A 15,258-nucleotide genomic window follows, 5' to 3' on the forward strand; every position below is an offset into this window, starting at 1 on the left:
CATTTCACGGTGATATTACTGACCAACAAGTTATTAGTTTTCAAACAACGCCTTACAAGCTATATTGGTATAGATTATTAAAATAGAGTGTAGGGTGTGAATACAGGGGACATGCTGTCACAGGGTGGTACCTCTCTGGAGTTGTTTAGTGACTCACCTTAATCAACCTCCACTGTTTGTAGATCCTGAGGAGCTGTGGTCATCCTCCCCATGGAGTAGAACACAAGCTTACAGAAGCCATTCATACATTTAACACACTGGTCCCCAAAGAGACTGCAGGGGGTTGCAATATCCCAGATTCTCAGACTGCCTCACTGCTCAGGATCATCTCCTCAGCACCAGCCTGAAATTTCCCCTCTTGCTCAATTCATCCCATTAGCTCCAGTTGCTCCCTGGTGCCTTTAATGATTTGTTGCTCTTCTGGGGTTTGCACCCTTCAGACTGGGACATGGCTCCTTGCAACACATTCCTCTCTGCAGACAGCCATCTCTGCAACCCCTTGGGTGCCATAGGTTGGCTTTGGCCTTGGGTGTTAGGTTCCATGTGGTGTTGGCACTTCCAAGCTCTGTCCACGTCCGCTAGCTACAGCCAGCAATGCAGCTGTGCTGCCCTGTGAGATACGGAGTGTGGGTGTCGTCATGCAAACCCAGCCTCTGAATTTTTGCCTGGGAGCCTCCTTTGGTGAAAATGTGGCCCTAGAGATGACTTGACACACTTTTTTTTCTCCCCCCGCCCCCAGAGGCTCCTCTTTCCCCTCCCTGCCTAACCAGTTGTGGTGCCCCTGTTCACTGACTGCTGATTTTCACATCTGCAGGCTGCACTTCAGGGGCAGATTTCTTTAAGGCACTTTTTCATGTAAAATATTTTCTTACGTGTCTTTTATAAAGAAATTGCAGTGCAACAATGTGCAGTGCTGGAACATCCAGGCTGCTAGTTAAACAAATGCTAATTATTCCAAATTCCAGAGGGCAGATTGTTGCTGCTTGAGTTAGGTGCCTTCTCTGCAGCATTTTAGAATCTTGAAGGTGTCTGAACTCAACTGCGTAAGCTGGCTCTGCAATATATTTGTCATACTCAGATCTGCTTATCAGGTATGTTGAGCTCTTTCCAGGGAATGGATTCTGTTGCTGACAGAAAACTGTCTTAAAATAGCACAGCCATGTCTAGATGTATATGATTCATCTATTAGCACTGTTCCAGAACAGGGATTCAAACCTGGTGGGGTAGCCACTTGGCTATTGGGTGGGGTCAGCTGCTTTCTCCTCCTCCAGCCCTCTTGTGAGCCTAGCCTGAATTGTATTTATTTAGTGATTTAGGCTGAAGCTATTCCATGAATTCAACACAAGTTGGTGAATAGGCTTGTTTGGCCCAAAAGTGCATTATTTTTTTTAAAGCAAATAAATGATATATTGGAAAATTTCCCCCACCTCTACTTGTGATGTCTTTTCACTAGTTCTCCTTTCACTATAATCTTCCAACCTAGACAGGACCTGAATTTCAAATGCAAGACAAGGCTTCAGGGCCATTTCTATCCACTTTATAAAAGGAGGGAGGGGGAAAGGGCATAATCCAATTTTTTCCCTTTGAAGCTCACCTATATTATTCATCATTCACGTGACAGACTGACGCTAAAGAGGATTTGTCCTTCACACACACAAGTGCAGAGCACTAATGTCAATGTCTATGACAGGAGAGCGTCTTTTTCACAAATCCATTTAGATACAGCACTGCAGGTTGCAAAATGAATCTGATCTGCTTTTATCACCCCGCAGCTGTTCCCTTCAGCAGGATCCACTACCTTGAACCTGGGAAACAAAATCTCTGTTTAGAGTTTTTGAACAAGATTTATAGCACCTTTTCCTCATTCTGACACCTCTCTTGAATTTCTTCCTAACACCTGAATTGTTCCTACAGTGCCCTGGTTGATAAGACTTCCTAGCACACGATCCTGTAGCTGGCTGGTGTTTTCCAGAAGTGGACACTACTTGTTCACATTACAAAATCCAACCCTCAGGATTACCCTCACGGTTGATGTAAATCATCTATTGAGGTTTAGGACTGATCACCTCTCTGTGCAGACGACTGTGCACAGTATTGAACATCCCTTACGCCCAGACAGAGCCTCTGCTCACAGCAATGCTGGAAAGCCAACAGCCCTGTGGCCCCTGCTGCACATCTTACATGGACTCCAAGGATAACACTCACAGTGTTTGATTTAACAGGGAGCCGTCCACCCAATTCCTTTTCCTTGCAGGGAATGTAATGGTGAGTCCAAGCCAGATCCGGTTTATATCTTTGGAAGTAATTTGTATGAAAGCCTGTAATTGACATGGAACAATAAACTGACAGGGAGAAAGGAGGTTACAGTAGTTTAGGTGCTAGCCAGAGACGCAGGACAGCTGGATTTTATTCCCTTTTCCAGCACAGACTCCTGTGTGACCTTGGGCCAGTCACGTCGCGGCTTTTGTCCCAGGGAGCTTTTTCTTTAGACTCCCAGTAGCACTTGTTCGTGTGCAGGAGCCAGTTTGTGGGGCAGAGCTTACACCCTGATCTTTCTGGAGGGGAAAATGGAAACACTTAATGGAACAGAGGGTTCTGACGAATGCTGACCTTCATCCAAGTCAATCACAGAGCCTTCGTGCAGCTAGAACTAATATCCTTATTTTGGGGGACAGGTCCAATATTCAATCAGCAGGAGGCTCTGCAGCCAGGAGTGAGGGGTATGGGTGAGGATGTGAGCACTCCAGTCCTGAATTGTAGTGGCTAATGCAGGTCATGCTCAGTTGGGATTCTCCTTCACTTTCTGTCCTTAGCTATTGGGCAGTGTTGCTGTGCACTGCTTCACAGCCACTTAGAGTTTCGCCTTAGAGACGGTTGCTCTCCAGTTGGTGGATGTTGTGACCAAGCAGGAATTTTGTGTAATACTTTTGTACCTCAGTTTCCCTCAGTACTTGGCACTGCTGCCTAGTGGTTGCGGAAGGGTGAAATCTGCTCTTGGAACAGAGCAGGAGACGTGGAGTTGGGGTGACATGGGTCATTAAAGGACTGGCTGAAACCGACATATCAATGGAGGATCCAGAAAAACAATGGGAGCCCCAAGGACTGAACACCTAATGTTGGGCAGGCAGAGCATCTAAACTCAGCATGGCTCTGGGGAGGACAATGGACCAAGAGGTGTCTGGTGGCTAAGGTAAGAGCTGGCCTTGGGGGAGAGAGAAGCTCTCACTTGGGACTGACAAAAAGACATGGGGAGAGAACCAACAAATAGATTTCACAGCAGTTTGGCTGTGTGGAGCGCTGGCTCCCTGCCAGGTAACATGTAAAGGCACAGTCAGTAACGGACACCGCAGGGAGACAGTAAATCACTTACCTTGGGTCCCAGATTGACACGGCCGGTCTGATGTTGTCAACTTCGGACGACGGTTGAATACCATGTAACCCTCTTCGTCCTCCATTGGCCAGGCTCGTCCTGGGTTTGAATTCTTTTCAGCCGATACTCAGGGGTGGGAAATGAACCAGCTACCAGCTGACCATCCGGCTCTGCAGCTCAGGGCTCGCATCTCCAGGAGCAGCACTCACCCTCCTCATGATATCTCCTGATATCTGCTGGGAGAGCAATACAGCGGTGCATAGACAATCCAGGAAGTTTTTGGAAAGCGTAGGGGACAATTTCCTGGCGCAAGTGCTCGAGGAGCCAACTAGGGGGGGCGCTTTTCTTGACCTGCTGCTCACAAACCGGGTAGAATTAGTGGGGGAAGCAAAAGTGGATGGGAATCTGGGAGGCAGTGACCATGAGTTGGTTGAGTTCAGGATCCTGACACAGGGAAGAAAGGTAAGCAGCACGATACGGACCCTGGACTTCAGGAAAGCAGACTTCGACTCCCTCAGGGAACGGATGGCCAGGATCCCCTGGGGGACTAACTTGAAGGGGAAAGGAGTCCAGGAGAGCTGGCTGTATTTCAAGGAATCCCTGTTGACGTTACAGGGACAAACCATCCCGATGAGTTGAAAGAATAGTAAATATGGCAGGCGACCAGCTTGGCTTAATGGTGAAATCTTAGCGGATCTTAAACATAAAAAAGAAGCTTACAAGAAGTGGAAGGTTGGACATATGACCAGGGAAGAGTATAAAAATATTGCTAGGGCATGTAGGAATGTTATCAGGAGGGCCAAATCGCACCTGGAGCTGCAGCTAGCCAGAGATGTCAAGAGTAACAAGAAGGGTTTCTTCAGGTATGTTGGCAACAAGAAGAAAGCCAAGGAATGTGTGGGCCCCTTACTGAATGAGGGAGGCAAACTAGTGACAGAGGATGTGGAAAAAGCTAATGTACTCAATGCTTTTTTTGCCTCTGTCTTCACTAATAAGGTCAGCTCCCAGACTGCTACGCTGGGCATCACAAAATGGGGAAGAGATGGCCAGCCCTCTGTGGAGATAGAGGTGGTTAGGGACTTTTTAGAAAAGCTGGATGTGCACAAGTCCATGGGGCCGGACGAGTTGCATCCGAGAGTGCTGAAGGAACTGGCGGCTGTGATTGCAGAGCCATTGGCCATTATCTTTGAAAACTCGTGGCGAACCGGGGAAGTCCCGGATGACTGGAAAAAGGCTAATGTAGTGCCAATCTTTAAAAAAGGGAAGAAGGAGGATCCTGGGAACTACAGGCCAGTCAGCCTCACTTCAGTCCCTGGAAAAATCATGGAGCAGGTCCTCAAAGAATCAATCCTGAAGCACTTGCATGAGAGGAAAGTGATCAGGAACAGCCAGCATGGATTCACCAAGGGAAGGTCATGCCTGACTAATCTAATCGCCTTCTATGATGAGATTACTGGTTCTGTGGATGAAGGGAAAGCAGTGGATGTATTGTTTCTTGACTTTAGCAAAGCTTTTGACACGGTCTCCCACAGTATTCTTGTCAGCAAGTTAAGGAAGTATGGGCTGGATGAATGCACTACAAGGTGGGTAGAAAGCTGGCTAGATTGTCGGGCTCAACGGGTAGTGATCAATGGCTCCATGTCTAGTTGGCAGCCGGTATCAAGTGGAGTGCCCCAAGGGTCGGTCCTGGGGCCGGTTTTGTTCAATATCTTCATAAATGATCTGGAGGATGGTGTGGATTGCACTCTCAGCAAATTTGCGGATGATACTAAACTGGGAGGAGTGGTAGATACGCTGGAGGGGAGGGATAGGATACAGAAGGACCTAGACAAATTGGAGGATTGGGCCAAAAGAAATCTGATGAGGTTCAATAAGGATAAGTGCAGGGTCCTGCACTTAGGACGGAAGAACCCAATGCACAGCTACAGACTAGGGACCGAATGGCTAGGCAGCAGTTCTGCGGAAAAGGACCTAGGGGTGACAGTGGACGAGAAGCTGGATATGAGTCAGCAGTGTGCCCTTGTTGCCAAGAAGGCCAATGGCATTTTGGGATGTATAAGTAGGGGCATAGCGAGCAGATCGAGGGACGTGATCGTTCCCCTCTATTCGACATTGGTGAGGCCTCATCTGGAGTACTGTGTCCAGTTTTGGGCCCCACACTTCAAGAAGGATGTGGATAAATTGGAGAGAGTCCAGCGAAGGGCAACAAAAATGATTAGGGGTCTGGAACACATGAGTTATGAGGAGAGGCTGAGGGAGCTGGGATTGTTTAGCCTGCAGAAGAGAAGAATGAGGGGGGATTTGATAGCTGTTTTCAACTACCTGAAAGGGGGTTCCAAAGAGGATGGCTCTAGACTGTTCTCAATGGTATCAGATGACAGAACGAGGAGTAATGGTCTCAAGCTGCAGTGGGGGAGGTTTAGATTGGATATTAGGAAAAACTTTTTCACTATGAGGGTGGTGAAACACTGGAATGCGTTACCTAGGGAGGTGGTAGAATCTCCTTCCTTAGAGGTTTTTAAGGTCAGGCTTGACAAAGCCCTGGCTGGGATGATTTAACTGGGAATTGGTCCTGCTTTGAGCAGGGGGTTGGACTAGATGACCTTCTGGGGTCCCTTCCAACCCTTATATTCTATGATTCTATGATTCTATGAGAAACCACAGGAAGTTCAGGCTCTGAACACAAGTGACACCCAACTCCTCCGCCTTCCCCCACACCTTTGAGCCCATCACTAGACCCTGCCAGCTTCTCTCCTGCGGCTTGTGCCGAGTCCCAGAAAACATTGCGTGCAGACCCTGCCGTGCCATCTCCTAAGCTTCCCCATTCCTAGAGTAAAGCTAAGAGGAAGAAGGATGCACCAGTATTACTGCCCAGTGCACCAGCCATATGCCGGGACAGCTCTCCAGAGCCTCCCTGCTCTAGCGCTGCTAGGGACATCCCCCAGACTCCTGGGTGTGTTGAACCCCTCCTTCCAGTGACAAATCTGGACCTATCTTATCCGCTTTCTCTGCCACTTACGGTAATGGAAACTGCTACTCCAGTGGACGCACCGCTGATCCTGGGGCAGAGACCATACCTGGCCATCGCCCACGGACTGCTCGTACTGACAGCTCCCCCGCTACCAGAGGCTTCCTTGGACTCTGACACCTTCTCTGAGGTGGAGCTATCCTTCTCTCCCATTTTCAGGCACACTCGGACTACTGTGCTCAGAGAATCCTGCTCCCAGAATCCTCCAGCAAGTTCAGACATACCAAGCCATACCAAACTTATGCTTGCCACGTTTATCCATATCAACCACAGCAGTTCATAATAATTTGGCACTGTCTCAACAGCCGCCATGCGATCGAGGAGGCACCGGTGCACCGAGCTGTGTGGGTTGCGGCATAACGGTCCCCTGGGAGACAGGCCTGAGCCGTCACAGAATCCAGGCGCGTGCTGATGAGGTGGATTGTCTGGACTGGGACGAGTATGGGTGTGTGCGTTTTAACCCCAAACTTTGAAATATATCAGCAGAGAACCCGCTCACAAAGTAAAAAACACGTCAGCCCATGCGATCAGTGGGCTTGGTCCAGGCTGACATGGGGAAAAATGACCCTTTTTGGATAACCTCACACACTAAGAGCTTAAGTGAATGATTTATGAGAGGCTAAACTATGGATGAGCTTTGGTCTGTGTGTCCGCTTTGCAATCCCTTCCACAATTATGAAGAAAACCAGTAACAAACACCTACGAGGCATATTTCTGGAACAGGTGACTCCTTTGAGAACAAAAAGGGATATAAATGCTAAGCAAAGTAAATGAGTCAGATTAGTTCCCCAATGAACATCAGAAGAGGTTCGAGACTGTGAGCCAGAAGTCGTCGGGGTCACCGAGACCTCGCCCCGAGGGACTTTAGAACCAGAGGTCGTCAGGGTAACCAAGGCCCTGCTTCAAGAGACAGACCAAGTGCCTGAGAGGGGAAAGAAGAAAGAGAAGTAGTCTCCTTCTAGAGCTGGCAGATATGCCCGCTTGTTTGCTAATCAGGATACTGTGTAAAGCTAACATAGTTACTGAGGGTTGATGCTTGGGGAGCTAAGGCTTGTAGGAAAGGATGTATAGCATGTAACTTTAACTGCTTGGGTGATTCTCTCGCAAATAAATGACTGGTCATTGAGCATATTGGTTTCAGAATTCTCACTGGGATGGGTGAACATCTGCCCAGCTGCGGGCCATTAAAGCTCTGTTTCAACAGTGGCCTGCACCTATGTGACACCGCGTGCCTGCCTACACATGCCCTGCCTCCAGTTGTGGCTCCTGTCAGTCTACAAGCCTTACAGTGCCCACCTGGATGCCACATTGCTTGTCCCACATTCGGTTCTGGTCTCCCTCACCTGGTGGACTGACCCTTCCAAGGTGCTGATCAGCACCCCCGTCGCCATCCCTGTTCCAACCACCACCTTCATAACAGATGCCTCCCTCACCAGTTGGGGTGCCCAGCCAGATGTGCATGCCTCCCAGTGGATTTGGACTCCATGCAAGGCCCGCATGCACATCAGTGTCCTGAAGCTATGGGCAGTCCACTTGGCCTGCCACGCGCTCCTGACACTTCTCTGCACCTGCCATATTCAACTCCTATCCAACAATCACTGCAGTGGCCTACATAAACAGACAAGGACGCACCAAATCCCTTTTGCTCTGTGCAGCGTTCATCCACCTCTGGAACTGGTGTATCTGCCATCACGTCACACTCCACGTGGCATACCTCCCAGGTACGCAGAACTCTCTGGCAGAGGCAGTCAGCCAGACCTGGTATCTCAATCATGAGTGGGAGCCCCGCGGCCCCACACTCCATTCCATCTGCTGTGCCTGGGGCACCCCGCGCTGGGTCCTTGTCACCACTCGCGACAACCACAAGTTCCCCCTCTACTGCTGTCCTGCAAATGTACTGTCTGGGGTATAGGTAATGGCTTCCTGCCATGACTAGGTGAAAGGCATGGGCATGTGACTTGCCCATGTGACTCCAAACTCCATCTTGTTACTGTACTTTTCCACAGTAAGAACAATGGATTTCCTTCCACATGGCAGAAGATATAAAAGGCCCTGGAAACCCCTCCATTTTGCCTCTTTCCTGCTCAAACCTCCGGACTTATACTAATGGGAACATTCTAACCAATGGACTGAGGACCTTCCAATGATTTGGAAGCAGCCAGAGACTTGACTTAAGCCAGCAGTTTACTCCATCACTGCTACAAGCCTGAACCAAGAACTTTGCAATTACTGTATGTAATTGATTCCTTTAGCCAATTTTAACACTCACCTATCTATCTCACAGAACTGGAAGGGACCTTGAAAGGTCGAGTCCAGTCCCCTGCCTTCACAGCAGGACCAAGTACCATCCCTTATTTTTGCCCCAGATCCCTAAATGGCCCCGTCAAGGATTGAACTCACAACCCTGGGTTTAGCAAGCCAATGTTCAAACCACTGAGCTATCCCTCCCCTCTTTCTTTCTTTCTTTCTTTCTTTCTTTCTTTCTTTCTTTCTTTCTTTCTTTCTTTCTTTCTTTCTTTCTTTCAATAAACCTTTAGATTTTAGATACTACAGGATTGGCAACAGTGTGATTTTTGGGTAAGATTTAAGTCTTCATGGCTATTGCAGACAGGTCTCAGGGCCACGCCCTCTCCTCCCCAAGCATCTCAAAGTCAGTCTCTACATGCATCTGAGAGTGCTATGTACTGTCTAACACCCTGCCAGGCTGGATTATGGCACACTCAAAGCGGGCACATCTGCTGAGCAGCAACCTGGTGTTCCATGCATATCTTCACCGCCCATTACGCCCAGTGAGTGGCAGAAGACACGGCCATGAGCTGTGCCTTCCTGCAAACTGCGATACCTCCTGCATCCTTGCACCCACTCCACGCTGATCACTACTTGCTACTCACCCACGTGAGGGATACATATGGAGACTACTACTCAAAGAAGAAGAGGAGGTTACTTACCTGTAACTGGAGTTTCTTCGAGACGTGTGATCCCTATTTGTATTCCAATACCCACACACTGTCTCCTCTGCTGCAGACCATGCTACTCAGTGGTAAGAGGGTGACTGAAGGGGCATCGCATCGCATGGCCTTATATAACCTCACCTGGAGCAGGAAGCGACATACAATGCATGGACACTGCTACAGAAATCTTCTGTTTCCAGCTCATGGTGCACATGCGCACCCGTGTTTGGAATAAAAATAGTGACCACGCACCTCCAGTTACAGATAAGGAACCTCCTCTTTTTTGCATACCCATTAAACTGATAACTACTTGCTGTGGTTAGATGTTGATACATGTTTGGCCGCGTCTGTGTGTTCTTCCTCTGTGCTGGAACGACAGACCTCGAGCAAACCACCCAATGACCACAAGATCCATTAAGGTACAAAGGCACCCAGCCAGCTTTATTGTTGATGAAGCACGGTAATGGAACCTGGCAGACTCTACGAGGATACTAAGATGTCTATGCCAGTGAAAATGACGCAGCTCAGTCAGTGGTAGGACTTTCCATTCCCCCCTAGGCTGGCCAAAGACACTCCCTCTGAGACACATCTTTATACCCTGATATAAACAAGGTACATACTGCCCCTTTGACACAGTTAGTTACTTCCCCCTGACCTGGGCTAGTTATCACCCATCACCTTGTACATGCTGGTTCGATCAAAACAACTCTGTTACATACTGTCATCCTGACCTTACTTTTTAGGAGGGGTCAGTGTGTTCCTGTTCTCCTTGGGGAATGTTTTTGTACCATCCTTGATACCAGGATGTTCTGGTACCACTTGATATCGGGATGTGTTTGCATGAGTACTCTGTGCTTACTACACTTGCCAATGATCTTTGCACATCAAATGTGTTTTTTGTACATGAATTGGAATGGTAGATTTAGAAAATATTTTGAAATTGAGGCTCTGTTCTTTTATTCTTTTGCTTGAATAAGCAGAATTGGACCCTGGAATATATCAATTCATCTACAACTGAAATACCACTGTCTCTAGACTGAAACACATAATCTGTTTAACAAGGGCACCACAGTAACTACAGTCCTAAACATAGGTGACTTTTCTTTTTTGTATCCACCAGTCAGAACAAAATAATGTAGGTCCTATATTATTCCAGGAGACTGGAAAGGGCAAATATGGTGCCAATCTACAAAAAGGGAAATAAGGACAACCCGGGAATTACAGACCAGTCATCTTAACTTCTGAACTCAGAAAGATAATGGAGCAAATAATTAAGCCATCGATTTGCAAACATCTAGAAGATAATAAGGTGATAAGTAACAGTCAGCATAGATTTGTCAAGAACAAATAGTGTCAAACCAACCCGATAGCTTTCTTTGACAGGGTAACTAGCCTCATGGATGGAGGGAAGCAGTAGATGTGGTATATCTTGATTTTAGTAATGCTTTTAATACTGTCTCGCATGACCGTCTCATAAACAAACTTTCCATTACAGTATATGTTCCAAACCACACTGTGTTAAACATAATCTTGCAAAGTTTTCTGCTACTTATTTCTTTTTTTAAGAAAGGAAATGGACAGCTTCAGCCATCAAGCTGTGATACCTCAAGCCTAGTTGCCTTTTCAGAATGCAAAGTCTAGTAGAGAAAACCAGATCCAGGGAAAAGTATCTTTGCATTCTCTGTGCATTAAAATAGGGTCATTGTTATTAACACTTAGCAAAAACTTCCGTGGTCTGCATAGCCCTGCTATCACTTGTCAACCACCAATGCGGCATCCTTATTTCCTGCCTGCCTTTGCTAAGCAAACAGGCCACTTTTTGTCTTGCAAACTGCTGCGGACATGCACACAGAAGACTTGTTCCCAGACGTCTTGATGTTGTTTAATAATTACAGAAATTCATGCGACTGGCTTAGGAAACACAATATTTTAATAATAAATATGGGGTTCACGTTCAGAATGCTGTCAGGTAGCATGGAGGATGCAGTGCAGAATGCTGTGGTCCTGACACTCAATATGAACAGGCTGATCCACGTGTATGTTCAATTGAGAGCCGGAAGGCTTTGAGTGGGCCAGTGAATCCAATATGGCTAAAGGAGGAAGATGAAATCAAGCAGTTACTTCTGCATAGATTTTTCCTGGAATGGCTTTATTCAGTGGAGCGCCACTGCTAAGCTCAGGCAACTAGCAGTGAATGGTGGGACAGAAGAGTGATGCCGATGTTGGGATGACCACCGGTGGTGGCTGACTTTCAGGATGAGGACGTCTAATTTCCCACGGATCTGTGCAGAGCTCATCCCAGTGACGCCCTCCACATGACGAGGCATGTGGCCAGCTGTGCTGAAGTGGGAATTTTTCATAAAATTTTGGAAGAATATTGAGTGTGCCCCAGTTCCCCCATGTGCTGCATGTTCAACCACGTGCTAGGAAGGGTGTTTCCTTTGGGCAGAGTCTCAGCAGACATTGGTTGCTCTGATGGCCTGGATATCTGATGCCTAGCAACTAACGGCCCTGGGTGGCTGACTTTCTGCAGGAAGCCAGCCTGTTTGACCGGCTGGGGAGGAGCAGGGAGTTGTGGCTAAAAGTGAGGCGACTGGAAGGAGGGTTCGCTGGGGATTTTGGGACTCGGGGGTTGAGAGCCAGGTCTCTGGGCCTGACCAAGATGAACTTTGCTGTAACTTCCTGCTTTCTGTGCTAACAAAGGATTTTCTATGCTGTGTTCCAGACAACTAATAAACCTGTTTGTTTTACAACGCTGGCTGAGAGTCACTGCTGCTAAGGAAGGTGTGGGGTGCATTGCTCCCCTTTTGGGTGTGAGTGCAAGGCTTCCCCATGCATCCTATTCAGATGGACTCACTGCAGGGAGCTCACAGTGTGAAGCAGAGGCGCCGAAGACTCCAAGGTTGATTCCAGGCAGCGTTGAAGCCATGGAGGCTTACCCTATTGAGAGTGTGCCCTGGGAGGGTTGTCACACTGCAGAGGGTCCTCCCAGGGATTGATTCAGAGCGGTTCCAGAGCACCAAGACTGTGGCTCCATGACAACATCACCATCTGGAAGCTCACCACCCCCAGTGACTGCTGTTCAGTTGCTAATCAGTTGCGTTGGAAGACTGCCTGTCCAGGCTGTTGTCATGGAGGTGTGTGCTGATTTTGGCCAGGTGCTGCTGTCCTGGGTCATAAAGCTTGGAAATGCACAGGAGACAATTGTTGATGGATTTGCACAGATGGGGTTCCCAGATTGTACGAGGGTCATTGTACAACTAAGGATGAATATAAACAAATAACACAAATATGTAGAGACAAAATTAGAAAGGCCAAGGCACAAAACAAGATCAAACTAGCTAGAAACATAAAGGGTAACAAGAAACCATTCTACAAATATATTAGAAGCAAGAGAAAGACCAAGGACAGGGTAGGCCCATTACTAAATGAGGGGGGGAAAACAATAACAGAAAATGTGGAAATGGCAGAGATGCTCAATGACTTCTTTGTTTCAGTTTTCACCAAGAAGGCTGGTGGTGATTGGACGCCTAACATAGTGAATGCCAGTGAAAATGAGGTAGGATCAGAGGCTAAAATAGGGAAAGAAAAAGTTAACAATTACTTAGACAAGTTAGATGTCTTCAAATCACCAGGGTCTGATGAAATGCATCCTAGAATACTCAAGGAGTTGACTGAGGAGATATCGGAGCCCTTAGCAATTATCGTTGAAAAGTCAGGGAAGACGGGAGAGATTCCAGGAGACTGGAAAAGGGCAAATATATAAAAGGGCAATCTATAAAAAGGGAAATAAGGACAACCCGGGGAATTACAGACCAGTCAGCTTAACTTCTGTACTTGGAAAGATAATGGAGCAAATAATTAAGCAATGAATTTGAAAAAATCTAGAAGATAATAAAGTGATAAGTAACAGCATAGATTTGTCAAGAACAAATCATGTCAAACCAACCTGACAGCTTTCTTTGACAGGGTAACAAGCCGTGTCGATAGGGGGGAAGCAGTAGATGTGGTATATCTTGACTTTAGTAAGGCTTTTGATACTGTCTCGCATGGACCTTCTCAAAAACAAACCAGGGAAATACAACCTAGATGGAGCTACTATAAGGTGGGTGCCTAATTGGTTGGAAAACCGTTCCCAGAGAGTAGTTATCAGTGGTTCACAGTCATGCTGGAAGGGCACAACGAGTGGGGTCCTGCAGGGATCAGTTCTGGGTCTGGTTCTGTTCAATATCTTCATCAATGATTTAGATAATTGCATAAAGTTTGTGGATGATACCAAGCTGGGAGGGGTTGCAAGTGCTTTGGAGGATAGGATTAAAATTCAAAGTGATCTGGCCAAACTGGAGAAATGGTCTGAAGTAAATAGGATGAAATTCAATATGGACAAATGCAAAGTACTCCATTTAGGAAGGAACAATCAGTTGCACACATACAAAATGGGAAATGACTGCCTAGGAAGGAGTACTGCAGAATGGAATCTGTGGGTCACAGTGCACCACAAGCTAAATATTAGTCAACAGTGTAACACTGTTGCAAAAAAACCGAACAGCATTCTGGGATGTATTAGCAGGAGTGTTGTAAGTAAGACACGAGACATAAGTCTTCCACTCTACGCCACGCGGATTAGGCCTCAGCTGGAGTATTGTGTCCAGTTCTGGGCGCCACATTTCAGGAAAGATGTGGACAAATTGGAAAAAGTCCAGAGAAGAGCAAGGGAAGTGATTAAAGGTCTAGAAAACATGACCTTTGTTTAGTCTGGAGAAGAGAAGACTGAGAGGGTACATGATAACAGTTTTAAAGTACATAAAAGGTTGTTACAAGGAGGAGGGAGAAAAATTGTTCTTCTTAACCTCTGAGGATAGGACAAGAAGCAATGGGCTTAAATTGCTGCAAGAGAAGTTTAGGTTGGACATTAGGAAAAAATTCCTAACTGTCAGGGTGGCTAAGCACTGGAATAAATTGCCTAGAGAGGTTGTGGAATCTCCATCATTGGAGATTTTTAAGAGCAGGTTAGATAAACACCAGTCAGGGATGGTCTAGATAATATTTAGTCCTGCCATGAGTGCAGAGAACTGGACTAGATGACCTCTCAAGGTCCCTTCCAGTCCTATGATTCTTTGGGACCCACAAGCCTATTGCTTCCCCTCTCCCTCAGGCTTCTGAGTTCATTAACAGAAAGGGGTATTTCTCCATGGTGCTGCAAGGGTCTCCCAATCCCCAACCCACTGCCGTGCATCAGAGACCAGAGACATCAATGGTTGTGGCCACGAAAAGGATACTTTCCTGCACAGACCATGCGTTGGTTCAACCATGTCAGTGAATTGAGGACTTGAGTTGGGATGATGAGTACCAAGGCCAGATGATGTCACAAAGGTGAATATATCATGGCCAGCCATGCCTGGAGAGGTCTGAGATGTAGCCTTGCATGTTGTACCATGTAGGTGCATGGGGCCATGTGGCCCAGAAGGCTCAGACATTTCCAGACTGTTGGGACTGGATGTGCCCATAGGGAACTTATCAGGGTCAAGATTGAGTGAAAACGATCCTCCAGAATTACAGCCTTCACCTAAATGGAGTCGAAAACTGCCCCGATGAACTCTATTTTTTGTACAAGGATAAGGGTGGATTTCTGATCGTTTATTAGTAGGCCTAACACCCAGAAGGTTGATAGGATAAGATGGATGTTGCATTCCACCTGAGCTTCGGACTGGCCTCCGATTAGCCAGTCATCGAGGTATCGGAATATGTGAACTCCATTTCTCCTGAGGAAGGATGCCACTACTGACATACATTTGGTGAAGACCTGTGGGGCGGCTGACAGGCCAAATGGGAGAACCGCAAACTGGTAATGAGTTTGATTCACAACAAATCTGAGGAACCTTCTGTGGACTTTGAAAATCGATATGTGG

General features: G+C 47.1%; 1 pseudogene; it reads right to left on the reverse strand.

Moving 5' to 3' along the window:
* Positions 1 to 997: 997 nt before the first annotated feature.
* LOC125621418 (killer cell lectin-like receptor subfamily F member 1) overlaps positions 998 to 15,258 on the reverse strand; it is a 77,077-nt pseudogene continuing 62,816 nt past the window's right edge.

The sequence above is a fragment of the Caretta caretta genome, chromosome 14, assembly GCF_965140235.1.
Source record: "Caretta caretta isolate rCarCar2 chromosome 14, rCarCar1.hap1, whole genome shotgun sequence".
Classification (NCBI taxonomy): domain Eukaryota; kingdom Metazoa; phylum Chordata; order Testudines; family Cheloniidae; genus Caretta; species Caretta caretta.